We start from the raw sequence: 16,427 nt of genomic DNA on the forward strand, positions 1-16,427 counted from the left end.
TATGTGGATGATTTCCTACCTTTACTATATGTTTGCCTTTATTGGTGAATTTTTCATTTTGTAATTTTCTTGTTCTAGTTGTGGCCTTTTCTTTTTCTCCTAGGGAAGTTCCTTTAACACTTCTTGTGAAGCTGGTTTGGTAGTGCTGAACTCATCTATCTTTTGTTTGTCTGTAAAGCTTTTGATTTCTCCGTCGAATCTGAATGAGAGCCTTGCTGGGTGGAATATTCTTGGTCATAAGGTTTTCCCTTTCATCACTTTAAATATCATGCCACTCCCTTCTGGCCTGCAGAGTTTCTGCTGAAAAATCAGCTGATAGCCTTATGGGAGTTCCCTTGTATTTGTTGCTTTTCCCTTGCTGCTTTTAATATTCTCTCTTTATCTTTAATTTTTGTAATTTTAATTACAATGTGTCTTTGGTGTGTTCCTCTTTGGGTTCATCCTGTACGGGACTCTCTGTGCTTCCTGCACTTGGATGACTGTTTCCTTTTCCAGGTTAGGGAAGTTTTCAGCTATTATGTTTTCAAATACGTTCTTGGCCCCCCTTCTCTCATGCTTCTCCTTCTGGGACCCCTATAATGTGAATATTAGTGCCCTTGATGTTGTCCCAGAGGTTTCTTAAACTGTCCTCATTTCTTAATTCTTTTTTCTTTTTTTCTGTTTAGCAGTTGTGATTTCTACCACTCTGTTTTCCGGCTCCCTGATTTGTTCTTCTGAGTCATTTAGTCTACTACTGATTCCTTCTATGTAGTTTTCATTTCAGCTATTATATTTTTCATCTCTATTTGGTTGTTCTTTATACTTTCTAACTCTTTGCTAAAGGCTTCTAACTTCTCGCTCTTTGCATCCATTCTCCTCCTGAGTTCTTTCATCATCTTTATGATCATTATTGTTAACTCTTTCTCAGGTAGAGTGCCTATCTCCACTATACTTAGTTCTTCTGGGGTTTTATCTTGTTCCTTCATCTGGAACATGTTCCTCTGCTGCCTCATTTTGTCTAAGTTGCTATTTGTATTTTTATGTATGTGGTAGGTTATTTACGTTTCTCGACCTTGGAGAAGTGGCCTTCTGTAGGAGATGTCCTATGTGTCCCAGCAGTGTACTTCCCTCTCATCACCCAAGCTATATGTTCTAGGGATTTCCTCTAAGAAGGCTGTGTGGGTCCTTCTGCTGCGGGGGTTGATATGTGTGTGATCCGTTATGCTTGGTTGGCCCCTAGTCTGGTGGGTTGCCAGGCCCTGCCTTGTGCAGATGCTGCTGCCCTTGCTGGTTGGTGGGGCCTGGTCACTAGTTGGCTGGCTGCAGAACCCTAGGGGGCCCCGGGGCTAGTGCAGGCTCACTGGTGGGTGGAGTCAGGGTCTAGAAGACTCTGGAGCTATTGCCCTCCCACTGGTGGGTGAAGCCAGGTCCTGGGGTTAGTGCCGGACTAAGGGCAGGCAGAGCCAGGTCCTGAGTCCAGATGCAGTGCCCAGGGGTCCCAGAGCTGGTGTCAGATTGTTGGGGGGTGTGTGAGTTCCCGACACAGCTGGGTATGGGGTCTGGGTTGTTCCAAAGCTTGTGTTGGCCTGCTAGTGGGCAGGGCTGGGGTCCAGCTTGTCCCAGGGCAGGGTCTGGCCGGCTGTGGGATTGTGGTTTTCCGCCCACTGGTGGGTGGAGCTGTTGTCTGGCCCACCGGTGGGCAGGGCCGTGTGTGGCGGTTTGCCTAGAGGTGACTGGGGGCTCCGGAAGCTGCTGAGTGGGGCTGTGTCCGTGTCCGCTTAGTCGTTTGGCCTGAGGAGGATGTCCCAGCTTTGGCGGCTGCAGGCTGGTGGGCGGGGCCAGGTCTGGCCTGAGGCGGGCATCCCAGCTCTGGCAGCTGCAGGCTGGTGGGCGGGGCCAGGTCTGGCCTGAGGCGGGCGTCCCAGCTCTGGTGGCTGCAGGCTACTGGGCGGGGCCCGGTCTGGCGCAAACGAGCGAGAGGGAGGAGCCTCCACAGTGGCGCCAGCTGGCGCCGGCTTGTCGCGGTAGAACGGGCGCCTAAATATTTCTGCCCCAGCATGAGCCGAAGCTGCCCTCCGCCTCTTTAGGAGACTCTCGAAGACCAGCAGGTAGGTCTGGCCTCGGCTCCTATCAAACTACTACTTTTGCCTTGGGTCTCGGTGCGCGTGACATTTGGTGTGTGCCTTTAAGAGTGAAGTTTCTGTTTCCCTCAGTCTGTTGGGACTCCTGAAATTAAGCCCCACTGGCCTTGGAAGCCAAATGCTCTGGGGGCTCGTTTTCCCGGTGCAGGACCCTCAGGCTGGGGAGCGCAAGGTGTGGCTCAGAGCTCTCACTCCTGTGGGAGAACCTCGGCACTATATTCTCCAGTTAGTCGGTCACCCACCCCGGTGGCGGTATGGGACTTGATTATACCGTGAGTCCGCCCCTCTTACCTGTCTTTATGTTTTCACTTGCAGAAAATCTTTTCTGGTAGGTTCCGGTCTTTTTCATAGATGGTTGTTCTGCAGATAGCTGAGGTTTTGTTGTGCTCGTGAGAGGAGACGAACTCAGGGTCCTTTCTCCTCCGCCATCTTGGCTGATCTCATGACTGACTTTTAAATGATGGCTGATTCAGTGGCTTCAGAAACCACTACACTTTCCTTCTTTTAAGCTACCTGGCAAAGCTATAAATGTAGCTGAAGAAGCTGCAAAGACATTTTCTCTCTGCATTATATTTCCATTTTTAGGATAAAGGAATATGGGCGTGAGGTAATACCTGGAATTCTAGCCCAGGTCATTCTTCCCTGGGTCCACTGGGTTCATGGACCCACCAAGTCCATGACTACTATGTGATTCCCCAGGTTCAAAAAATGGCATTGGAATGGACCTAGTATTTGACAGCAGTTGCAGGCATTGTGGTCCCCTTATTTCCCCATTTTAATCAATAATCTGGTCCCTACTAAAACCAAATGGATCATGGTCGGTGAGAGAGGTCCATTACAAACTTAACCAAGTAGGAAGCCCAACTGCAATTGTTGTGTTAGATGTGGCATCTTTGTTATAGCAAATTAACAAAACCGTGGGTATGTGGTATGTGGTTATTGATCTGCCAAATGTGTTTTCCGTATTCATCAGGAAGAAATATCAGAAGCAGTTCCCTTGTACAATGACATTATACCATCAGGATATTGCCCTGGGGCTATGTGAATTCTTTTCTCTATCATAATATGGTCTAAAGGGACCTGGAACATTTAGATATTCTGTGGAACATCACGTTGTTCTTTTATATTGATGATATCAATATGTTTTTATATGTCAACATCAATATTTTGTATCAATATAATTTTATATTGATAAATTGCACATGAGGAGCTACAAGTGGTGAGTACTCTGAAAGCCTTAGTAAGAGAAGTGGGGTCCAGAGGGTAGGAGATAAACCCTATAGATTCAGGGGCCCACCACAGGCCTAAAGGAGAAGTAATAAAACTTGGTAAACCTCCTCAACTTTTGGTGGGCAGCATACTTTGCACTTGGAAATATTGCTCCAATCATTTGCTGAATGACGTTGTAAAATACTGCTAACTTTGAGCGAGGCCCAGAAAACACTCTGTAGCATACCTAGACTGTGATGCAAGCAATCCTGTGGCTTGGACCAGATGACTTGGCCAGTCCTACAGTACTGGAGATATCAGTCGGAGGAAAGAATGTTGCAATGGCGCCTGTGCCAAGCCACAATAGGAGAGTCTGAGAGTAAAGTCCTAACTTCCTGGAGTAAGTAGTGCCATCTGCAGCAGAGAACTATATATTATTTGAAAATCAGATCCTGTCATGCTACAACCCCAGCAGACTGAATGGGATGGCCATAACTGCCCATCATGAACTAATTACTGTCTGATCCACCAAATTGGGTCCATCAATAATCTAACTTAGTAGGGCTTGAAGTAGTAAATCTGGAAGTGGGCTTGAGCAGGTATAGAGGGTACAGGTAAACTACAAGAACGGAAGCCCCAAGTCCCATATCACCCATCACAGTTGTACCAGTACCTTGAATTTTGCTCACACCTAGGTCTTATGGTGTGGGCTGGGGTTCCTTATAAATAGCTGACAGAGGAGGGAAAAAAATCGAAGCTTGGTTCATGAATGGGTTGGCCTGGCATGATTGTGAATATTAATTTTGACTGCTGTGAATATCCACGTCGACTGTTGGTACACTACAACCCCATTCTGAGGTGGCCCTGAAAGACAATGGAGAAGGGAAATTCTCCCAGTGGACACAACTTTGGATATTGTCTTCGTAGTCCACTTTATTTGGAGAGAGAAATTGCCTGAGGTAAGGTTAAATGTGGACGCTGGGCACTGGCAAAATGGCTTAGCTGATTGATCATGTTCTGGAAGGAGCAAGATGAGCATATTGGGGACAGATATGTCTGGACAAGAGGAGAGCAGATGGACCTATCAGAGTAGGCACAGAGGGTAAAGATACTTGTATCACCTGTTAACATATACCAGGGAGTTCTCCCTGTGGAAGAGGCACTGACCAACCAAATGGATGACTCAGCCAGTTTATGTCAGCCATGGATGTATTTTGAAGTTAGAGGGGAAAGAATTTCCTGATGGATTAGATGGGGGTATGACAGAGAAGAATCAAGGAGGACTCCAAGATTTTGGCCTGAGCAGTTGGGAAAATGGAGTTGCCATTCACTGAGATTGGGTGGAGCAGATTTTTGCAGAAAGATCAGGAGTTCCCTGTGGGGCATGTTGGTTTCAGATCTCTTTTGGACACACAAGTGGAGATGCTAGTAGGCATTTGATAAACGAGTCTGAAGTGGAGGAGAGGAGTTCAATCCGGAGTAGAAGAGTCATGACCTGGTGGAAAAAATCACAGGAATGGTCAGAGAAGTCCTATCTGGTGTGTTGAGGGACCCAGGACAAGGCCTTTCCCCTCCATTGCATTGCTCATGTGTATCATGAGGGACAGAAGTGTCAGGATAGTAAGGTTTCTGACAACTTTGCCAATCAAATTCTGAGCAAAGTTTGCAGAGTAGGAAAGATTGAGAGCTTGGATATTGTTTCAGTAGAGCCAGTATATAGAAACTTCTAGTGTTCATTTTTGACAGTCCTCTTTTAATGCGCACATTGGGAGAATTACACTTTGCTGCATCCCTTGCAGTGAGGCAGGCTTATATGATTAGTTCTGGCCTTTGGGTTGGAAGATGGCTGTGGCTTCTCTGCTGAGGCATTTGATTGCTAGTTCAAGTCTCTGACTCTCCAGTGCTCTCTTCCTCTGCTGTAGAGAGCGTGGAACACGTAGAGAGAGATGCAACAGACGGAGGGAGGTGCCACTGAGGACTTGCAGCCCTGGATTGTGCAGGAGACTTTCGTGTTGGTTAAGCCACTGAGATTTTGGTGTTGCTTGTAATTGCAGCATTGCATGATCTATCCTGACTGGTATGGTCTGTGGTGGAAGTTCGTGGAAATAAGGATCTGGTCTTTTTACCTGGAGTAGGGAGTATGATAAGAAGAGGAAGAGTCTAAGAAACCAAACTTCACTCATCACTATTTTCCTCAGGCCTGTGAAAAGCAAACATATCTTCTCTTGTATAAATGTGTTTCAAGTTTTATTTTGGTTTGTACGTTGTTTTTCCATCATTTCTCTCTTTTTTCTTTTCCTTTATGCTGCTATAGTGAACTGTAAGACTTATTTTGGTCACAATAAATCTATAAAGATGTACAACTAGACTTCACCAGTTTTAAATAACCAGACTTTTCAGTTGCTTAAAGATACCTCTCAGGGTGAAAGTTCACCTACTGAACAATTAAACAATTAAGTCACGGATGGTTAATGGAGTTTCCAGTGTACCTAACATTTATTAATGATAATATTGGATTTATGTTTTTAAAGCTAGTCAGTTAGACTTAAAATATACTAGACACATCTGTCTCAGTCCTTTTTATCCTTGGTGGGTTAGGCCTGAGAATCAAAATTTGTATGCATTTGGAGGAAAAAATAATTTATGATGCAGTGTTTTTACTTGTGTGGTGTCTTATGTTCACTTCTCATTTGTCTTCCTATAATGCTGTGGGGGGAATATACCACTGAGGTTTGGATTAAACAAGTCAAGTATACGGTACTTTGTGGAGTTTGTATTTGATGTTTGGTGAATATTGGTCTGAATCCAGTTTATATAAAAAACTCAGCAAAAACAGTAAAATAAATAACAACAACAAAAAAATTATAGAAACAAAAAAGCTACCCAATACATTTGTAGTTGAGAAATAATTTTGCACCAAGTTAAAGAAGCAAACTTAATATACATGGGTTTGCTAGTCTTTCAACACCAACAGCTATGTTTACTTTGAAACCTGTGAAATAAGCCTGTTGATAATTAAAGCTCATTACCAAGCAAATGCAAAAAAAGTCATTCACCTTTGAAAGATGGCATTTTCATTACAGAAACAGCAGAAAAAGACTTAGGAAACTAATGAAAAAACATAAAATGCAAATTACTGCAGCTAATTGGTTGTGTCTTCAAACATATTCTGAATTATTAATTTATAAAAGAGTAAATATTTTCCTTTAAATATAAGATAAAGAAATGATATCCTTCCCTCATGGTTAGCATTAAAATTATAATGTTTTATTCTTCTCTAGTATAGTTGTATCAAAATTTTGTTGAGAGGACGAAGAGTAAGACTCAAAGAACTCAAATTTTCTCCAAAGTTCTAAACTCATCTGTTGAATAGCTAGTTACATGTTAAATTCCCAGTCAAAACATACAGTTAATAAAGAACCAAACTGAAGACACTCATATTAGCCAGTAAATTCTAAGAGAGAATATCACTTCTGCTTTGTTCACTGTGTCATACCAAGCATTTTTCAATGTCTGGCACAGAGCCATTAAAATAGCTCTTATCAAGGTAATCAACAATTTCCAGCTTGACAAATCAGTACTAAGCCTCATCCTACTTGATATTTGACACAGCTGACCATTCTCTTCTTGAAATGCCTTCTCCTCTTGGCTTCTGTGATATCACATATTTTCTTCCTATTTCATTAGATATCTCTTTGCAATCTAGTGGCTTCTTTGCCTCTTTTCAGCATTGCAGGGCCCCAGGTGTCACTCCCTCATTCTCCCATTTGGTGGTATCATCTAATCCCATGCTTTTAAATATCATCTACATGTTGAGACAATAGATCTGATCTTTTCCCTGAGTCCAGACTTGTATATCTAATTGCCAAGTCAACATTGCTTCTTAGATACCGAATAGGATTTCAAATCACCATGCGACATCATGAATGAATCTCAAAAGCGTTGTGCTAAGTATAAGAGGTCAGAAATAAAAGACTGCACACTGTATACTATATGATTTCATTTATATGACAAATTTATGGTGATTCCCAGTGGCTTGTGGTGGGGAATGGGACTGACTGCAAGGTAATTTGTGGAGTGATAGAAATATTCTATGTCTGAATTACATTAGTGGGGTGATGGTTACATGATTTATACACATTCGACAAACTCATTAAACTACATCCTTGGGCTTCCCTGGTGGCGCAGTGGTTGAGAATCTGCCTGCTAATGCAGGGGACACGGGTTCGAGCCCTGGTCTGGGAAGATCCCACATGCAGTGGAGCAACTAGGCCCGTGAGCCACAACTACTGAGCCTGCGCGTCTGGAGCCTGTGCTCTGCGACAAGAGAGGCCGTGATAGTGAGAGGCCCGCGCACCGCGATGAAGAGTGGCCCCCGCTTGGCACAACTAGAGAAAGCCCTCACACAGAAACGAAGACTCAACACAGCAAAAATAAATAAATAAATTAATAAACTCCTACCCCCAACATCCAAAAAAAAAAACCTGCATCCTTAAAATGGGCAAATTTTTTGCACAAATTGTTTGCATTAATTATTCTTCAATAAACCTGTTTTTAAAAACTGCCCAAATGTCTTCTCATTACATTTAAGATAAAATCAAAATACTTATCATTCTTGTTTCAGTCACATTAGTCTTTGTTCCTCAAAATTTCTACACTCATTCCCATTCCTGTGCTTTTACCCTAACTCTCTGTTTGCCCGGATATTTCTTTCTTCGGGTACTTCATTGGCTAACTAGATTTATTTCAGTAGCCAATCTTTCAGGGAGACTTTTCTTGTCTTTAGTTTCTAAAATAGGTCTTCCCTCTCCTTTAAGTCAAACTCTATCCCATTACTCTGTTTTAAGCACTTAGCACCCGTCTTACTTACATATTTATTTGCTTCCTTGTTTATTTTCCCTCTCTCCTCACTGGTCTGCAAGTGCCTGGAGGAAATGGAAACTGTCAATTGGATTCACTGCTGAACCTCCCAAGATAAGGCCAGTATCTGGCCTATTGTAGGCATTGAATACAATTTGTTGAATGAAGGAATAAAAAAATGAATATCAGGAACTTAATAGTGTTTGTTGACTGGCTGACTGAATGAACCCTAAACCACAATTATAAACACTGGCACTTCATGTTTAACTAAAGCATCATGGTACAAAGAATGTGGATCAGTGATGCTAATGGAGTGTGTACTTGAAACATACACATCCATCAACAGGCATTTATTAAGGACTTTCCATGTGAGTGGCACTGAGCTACAGGTGGCAGTCACTTATTTTGAAGAAAACATTCTGTCAATCATTTCCACTCAATTGTTTAAACTTTCTCAAGTGAATAATTTTCAGGGAAAACCTTCTTAGTTCACAGTTCAGCAAGAAACCTGTGGAGAGTGTGGAAATAACTTATTTTAGTCCTTTTTTTTGTGTGTGTACAAAAATTTGCTCTTAAACCAGTTGTTAGGGTTTTATGGATATTTTTGCTAGATTTGAGAAATTCTGAAACCAAGTATTATTCTCTCTAATAAATCACTCTTGGTATAGTAATAAAATACACTTTGTTTTTGTAAATAGGTACATTAAAAAAAAATAATGTAGCCAACTCTATTTTGAGGAACATAAAGCGTGGTCCTGCCTTGGATAGCTGAAAATATGAGTAACTGGGCAGTAAGTGATCATACCACTGGCACTTAACCTAGTGATCATTTTGATAATGCTTATCAAAATACATCACAAATTAAATCTGAACACGTGTTTTTGTTTGTAAACAAATTTGAACCCAGAGTAGAACACCTTGTGCTAATCTGAATGAATAGTACTTAGAGACAGCAGTGAAATCATCAATAAGAAACATAGACATGCACACACACACACAGTGGAAAACAACTCTTCTTTATGATAGCTGTGGTCTAGTCTTAATTCTTGGACCTTATGCTATTTATTTATTTAATTTTTGTTTTGTTTTTGATGGACATATTAGTCCAAATGAATCAAGAGGACAAAAACCTCTCCCTGGAATTTAGCTTTGTGCTGCACTGAACTCCAATGACTCATTGCAGCAACATCACTCCTTTCTGGAAGAGGGTGAGGTGGAAGCAGGTGAGGATAGAATGTAGGTGGGAGAGGAGTTCAACAATGCTGTCTGTCATCTCTGCTCCAGATCCTCCAACTCTCCTTCTTCTAAAAAGTGAATCATTCATACTTAGTGATAGAGACAATCAAAGTTCCTGGTAATTATGTCTTCTAAAGTAGCACCAGGTCAAGGAAAGTAACAATAATTCAGCAACTTCATGTGTCAAATGATGGTATGTCAGTGAGAGACTTGAAAGTGTCAAATCCTGATCCTAAATGTTTTGCTGTAATTGATATTATACTGTTTTCTATAGTGTCTGGGTTTAGATTCATTTAGTAGCATCTGAAGAAAAACAAGTGCATGGTTTCATTTAATAATTAACATGTGATTAAGTAAAATTGATTAACCTATGTCACTTTTCCTTTCCTTTTAAAGGAAAGAAGACAAAATAGCATGTACTACATACATAGCATGGTTACATACTTTATGTTGAACCCTCAATAGGTACATTTTAAAGATTTTGATGCCCAATGTTCTCAGATCTAAAAATTGTGGTGAAAGAGTAGTACTTTTGCTACCCCTCCAAGCAACCATCTCTTGACTTGTGAACTCATAATTATCAAGATAGAAGCTGAAAAAAAATAGTGAAAGCTCCTGTCATTATTTTTGAGAGTCCCCCCCCACCCCCCCACCCCCCCCAAAAAAGAACCCAGACACTGGCTTCTTAGGCCTCCTTTCTGGAGTTGGCATTGTTAATCCATTTTGCTTCATGTCCTTGACTGAAGGAGTTTCTTTAACTCTGGATATATAGAGAAATCATAGCATTATTTAAAAGTAATTGAAGTGACCCTACAGAATGAGAATCATGAAAGCGTCCTATTCATTTTTCTTAAAAGAAGAACAGCTAGAACAACAAGTGAGAGAAATAATAAAAATAGGCACTACTTGCTGTCCACCTGTAACCTGTCTAATGCCAGAGCAGGGGCTTTTAAAATAATCACAGGATTTCCCTGGCATCCAGTGATTAGGACTCTGAGCTTTCACTGCCCTGCTGAGTGTCGGGGTTCAATCCCTGGTCGGGGAACCAAGATCCCAGAAGCCACTTGGTGGGCCATTTTCACAAAACATAAAAGTAAGTGCTACTGAGATTCTGAATGCTTAGCTTCCCGTTCATTTCCAGGATCAAATAGATAGAAAATGCCAGGGTCCGAGCCAAGTGTCTGCTCAGTTTATTCTACCCCCTCTTCAGGATACTTATATATGATGTACGATGATACACTTGTAATTATATTTTCATCTCTTTTCTGGTTGGGTTCAAATTTGTATCTTTGTTTTAGGTGACCTTGTCTAGGATTGTCTTCAGTGTCTTAAACTATTCTTGTCCTGTGCTGTAATTCATGAGGCTTCTCCCTTCTCTGTATCAGGGCCCTCATTACTAATTGCTAAGTGGTCATTAAAAAATGACCACTCTCTGGGTCTACAATAGCTTGAAATTCAGAATGTAAAGATACTGTTCACTAACCTGTTAAAGGGATGCAGCTCTTTCTCTTCTATGCTTTCTTTCTGTTATCTCCTGGCCTCCAGCACTTACCACCCTGGGAGTGACTTCTTTTTGGTTTTCAAGGTCCTAAAAATCTCTCTCTGTATCTGAGCTCACTGCTAGCTGTCCTTGGATTCCTCGTGGTCAACATTCTGCCTGCCTTAGGGGCTGGGGAGGATGTTTTGAAGGGAGAGGCTCTCCTAGGTTGGACCATAGCTGAAAATGAATGGTTGCCATCACAGCTCTTGTGGAATGCAGCTATAGTCCTTGTCTGCACATAGCAGCTCTTGGTTCTGTGCTTCAATCATTTATGTCCACGAATTGTGTGAGCTACACAATAAATGTAGATTTTAAAACAATGGATACCATCTAAACTGGGTTGTCTATAATGTTTCAATTAAAAGTGTCTCAGTTACTAAGTATTTTTGTGTTTTTTCTCACACTGATAAAAATTAAAACCTCAAAGGCTTGAGATACACACTATAATGAAAATAAATATCTAAGGTATCATCTGAATAATCAAGATTAAGTTCAGGCTGCTACAGTGTATTGTATTTTACTTTTCTGAAAGTCAGACCTCCTGAAAGACAACTTTTGATAAATTCTATCAGATATTTTACCAATCCTAATTCAATTTAACAAATATTTTTTAGACTATCTGCTATGCACTTTATTCTAAGCTGGAAACTTTCATTATGAAGTAAGTATAAAAGTTTCTCTACTCAAGAAGTTTACAGTCTAATTAGAATATACTAATAGACAGGGGTGTGTATGTTTGTGTGTGTGTTTGTATGAAACAATTAGATAAAATACAGCATAATATATGGTTATGTTTTAAAATATGGTATTTAGATGATAAGTATGACAGGAAGTCACAGTACTGAAAACATTTTGAAAGTTTCTTTAATGTGCTAGCCCTTCTAGTCCTCTCAGCTGTGAAGTTTTGACTCAGTTTGGAAAAAAATAATATCCTCAACAAAACAATTTTAAACCTGTGGCTTTTTGGTATCCACTGTTATTGCTTTTCTCTCCGTGTAATAAAGGGGCAATGTGTTCCTTTATCCTCTTCTTACTATGGAGTCACTGAGCCACTTTTTTACTGTCTTTTCTGTCTTCTTGCCAGTTGCATCTCTTTTCTTATTTTGGTTTTCCCGACTGTGCTCCAAAAGGCTGACCTAAAGTCAAATTATTTACTTTCCTGGGAAAAATATCTTCTTTCCTATTCTTATCACTTTGTTCTTCAGCTTTAAGTTTAAAGTTTAATTCACTGATTGGTATATTATTATCAAGTCCCCACTTAAGGATGATATAAGGTGACATACCTCTTTTCTTCAAAAATATTTTTTACAATTTTAGAATTGCAAGTTGCCAACATTTGTGTGTAACACATTTCTAAAAAAAAAAAAAATCCATGGGGAAATTTGACACAAATCTAAAAATATAATATTTAGACTTGTGCTGTAATAAAACCCAAAACTACATTTTTAGATGAAAACTCAACGTTTTTTGATGAAGTCACAAAACTCCATCTCATGCTATCTTTAATGCTTTTGTAAAGAGTAAACTTTGGAGAAATAATCTGAAAATGTGCCTCACTAGAATAATGGAAAAGTGTGGTACATCATGAATCAATATAAATTTATTTTTGAGGAAAGCAAAGTGACATGGATGGACAATGAAATGTTCCAAGCACTATAAAATGTATTGAGTTCCAGAAACCAGACAATTTTGTATAAAATGCCTTTAGGATTGGTTTTCCCTAGGATAATAAACAGTGGAAAAATGTTCTGAAAATACAGAAAAAGATTATATTTTGAGAAGCATATTAAATCAGAGAAATGATAGTGTCATAATTGATTCCATAAAGACTCTCAGAAAAGCAAACCTGATATAGCAAGTCTGAAGCTTAAAATGGTGAATCCAGCTATCAGTGGTCGATGAGAAACAATTTAAAAATGCATCAAAAAGTTTGGAAAGGGCTTCCCTGGTGGCGCAGTGGTTGAGAGTCCGTCTGCCGATGCAGGGGACACGGGTTTGTTCCCCGGTCCGGGAAGATCCCACATGCCGCGGAGCGGCTTGGACCGTGAGCCATGGCCGCTGAGCCTGCGCGTCCGGAGCCTGTGCTCCGCAACGGGAGAGGCCACAACAGTGAGAGGCCCGCGTACCGCAAAAAAGAAAAAAAGTTTGGAAAAAGTCTCCAAATAAAACGCCTAAAAACAAACCCCCAAAACACACTGGCACATCTGATTAAGATGAGGTTTTATAGTGTGTACCCTTATTTATTCTGATAATGTGGCTACTGATGGTCTGTGTATCCTCCAGGGCTCTGTTCAAAGTAACCCCTCCAAGAAGCCTAGAAGCTTCTACCTCTCTCTCGAGGCTTGATCTTTTAATCTAATTTAGATTTTCTTGGTCTTGACTTTTTTTTATTGATATGTTGATATTTTGATTTTATTTCCTGGAAGCCACTTCACATCTTTGTGTGAATAAATATTAACATATATAATACATGCATAAGATATGATGATGTATGGATTATAGCCTTAAGGTCTCAATGATCAGATCTTTCTGATGCCATTCAAGTTTTTTCTTATCTAGAAAAATAACCTAATTGGTAATTATAAGTATAAAAACAATTAATAATTATACCCAAACTATTCTTTTAGAATATGATTTAAAATATAAAACAGACTAACAGACTAATTGTTGTCAGTTAATCTAAGGGTTAAGTAATAATTTTGAGGGTAGGTTAAATGATTTATCTGGAATCTTTTGCTCCTGTTTGGGAGGTGGCTCCTCCAAATGTTAGTTTTAGGCAATTTATTTAATCTATGCCTCTTTTTTTCTTATCTGAAATGGGAAAATTAATGGTGCCTACCTCATAGGATTGTTTTGAGGATTAAATGAATTAATATTTTTAAAGTGTTTGGAATAGTAAGCAAGTATTTAAACATTATCTAAGTGTTTGTGTATTATTATTCATCTCCCAATTCGGTGACTCTCTAGCTATGTCAAATGTTATTAAACCTATCCATTATCCATTGTTTTAGAATTCAATTATTGAATTTTTCTTTTATTGAAATTTTATTTATTTTTAAATCTCATTGTTCATTTCTTTTGTTTTTTGCTTGTTCATATTTTCAAAACAAAAAATTTCCTTAGATAAATCAAACATAATTATTTTATATTCTATGCTCATTAAAAGCCTCAAGTCTGACACCACTTGAATTTAAATTCTTGGCTTGAGGGGTTTTGGATCATCCAGGAAGAATGGATTTAGGCCGGGAACCCATACAAGGGCTGATTTTTGGTTGAGAATTTTCCAGGAAATTTTTCTTTTTGTTCTTCTTCACCCAGTGCCAAAGTTCAAGATGAGTGGTTTAACTTGCTATTGCTTGGAGCTGAGAGTGGGAACAGACTTATTTCTACTTTCACTCTTTTTCTGAGGTGTGAGGATATAGTTCTTTACACAGGGCTCTTTTTTATACAGGGGTCTCCCCATCTTTTGGTGGACTTCTCTCTCCGCAGCTCTCTCGGAGGCCTTGAAAAATAATCAAAGCTCAAGCGCCTCTGGATTCAGCAAATGCCCTTGGAGCTTAAGTTGACTTTATCTTATTTTATTTTTTCCTTCCCAATTCTTGAACTTATCCTTAAATTTATTTCCTTTCTTTTCTTTTTTAAATTGGGATTCAGAACACTGAACATGAGATCTATCCTCTTAAGTTTTTAAGTTTACAATACATTATTGTTGGTTATAAGTACTCTGTTGCAAAGCAGCTCTCTAGAACTGTTCATCTTGTATAACTGAAACTTTATTACCTGTTGAACAGCTACTTCCCATTCTCCTCATCCCCTTCCCTGGCAACTCACTGTACTACTCTCTGCTTCTATGAATTTGACTGTTTTCGATACCTCATGTAATTGGAATCATGCAGTATTTATCCTTTTTGTGACTGGTTTTTTTCACTTAGCATAATGTCCTCCAGGTTCATCCATATTGCTCCATATGGCAGAATTTCCTCCTTTTTAAAGGTTGAATAATATTCCATTGCATACCACATTTTCTTTCTCTTTACCCATTGATGGACATTTGGGATGTTTCCTGTCTTGGCTATTGTGAATAATGCTACAATAAACATGAGAGTGCAGATATCTCTTGAAGGTTCTGATTTTACTTCTTTTGAATACTATATACCCAGAAGTGGGATTTCTGGCTTATATGTTAGTTCCCTTTTTAATTTTTTGAGGAACCTCCATACTCTTTTCCATAGTGGCTGCACCATTTTACATTCTCACCAACAATGTACAAGAGTTCCAATTTCTCCGTATTCTCGCCAGTACTTTTTGTCTTTTGTTTTTTTGATAATAACCATTCTAACAGGTGTGAGATGATATCTTACTGAGGTTTTGATTTGCATGTCCCAGGTGACCAGTGATGTTGAGCATCTTTTCATATACCTGTTGGCCACTTGTATATCTTCTTTGGAGACATGTCTTTTGCTCATTTTTAATCAGGTTATTATTATTTGATATTGAATTGTATGAATTCCTTACATATTTTGGATATTAACCCCTTCTTAGATATGTGGAATAGATGTTAATTTATTTGCTGTATGCTCTTAGGTCCATTTCCAGAGACTTTAAATGTTTGTTCTTTTTACATAATTTTCCACCAGTTTCTCTGGGTGTGGGTGAGGGGTGAATCCATGGAGCTCTTCATGCTCTCCTGCCAGAAATGAAACCCATATATTTATTTTTAAATGATATAATAAACACATGTGATAGAAATTATATAAACACATGAGAGCTAGAACATTGACACTCATTCAATCTATATGTGCTCTTTGTTTATACCATCCCCTGCTTTCCTCACCCCTCAAAGTGACCAAATTTAAAAATTTTATATTGTTCCCTTTATCTTTAAAAATCATTTTACCAAATAATTATGCAGCCTAAAATATATAATATTTGATATTAATTATTTTTAAAATTACACAAAGACTGTTTCCTAAATATAGCCTTCTGAGACTCAGTTTTTTCACTTACATTATATTATTAAGACTTCTCCATATTGCAACATGTAGCTGTAATTTATTCAGTTTTATTTATAAATAAATTCACACCGTGGAATGTTATATAGAGGTACTTTCTCCTTTTGATAGATACGGGGTTGTTCCCAGGTTTTCTTTTTATTCAGTGGTTAGCTCACTCTACCATGACTTCCATCCCCAGTACTTGACTGAAACTGGTGACAGTAAGTCATTAATTACTTCTGTGAGGCCCAACTGAGTGGACACTTCTCAGTCCTCATGTTACAAGACCTCACTTTGCCATTCAGCTGAGTTGGCTTCTCCCTCCTTGAAAAGCTTGCTTTCTTGGTTTCCATGATACTTCTGTTATGGTTTCTTTCCTGCTTCTCTGATCCCTTCTTCATAATCTCCTTTGTCCTTTCCACCTTCCTTCCATAGTTTCTAATTGATATTTCTGACGGCCCGATCCTG

Source organism: Orcinus orca, chromosome 13 (genome assembly GCF_937001465.1).
Source record: "Orcinus orca chromosome 13, mOrcOrc1.1, whole genome shotgun sequence".
In the NCBI taxonomy this organism is placed as follows: domain Eukaryota; kingdom Metazoa; phylum Chordata; class Mammalia; order Artiodactyla; family Delphinidae; genus Orcinus; species Orcinus orca.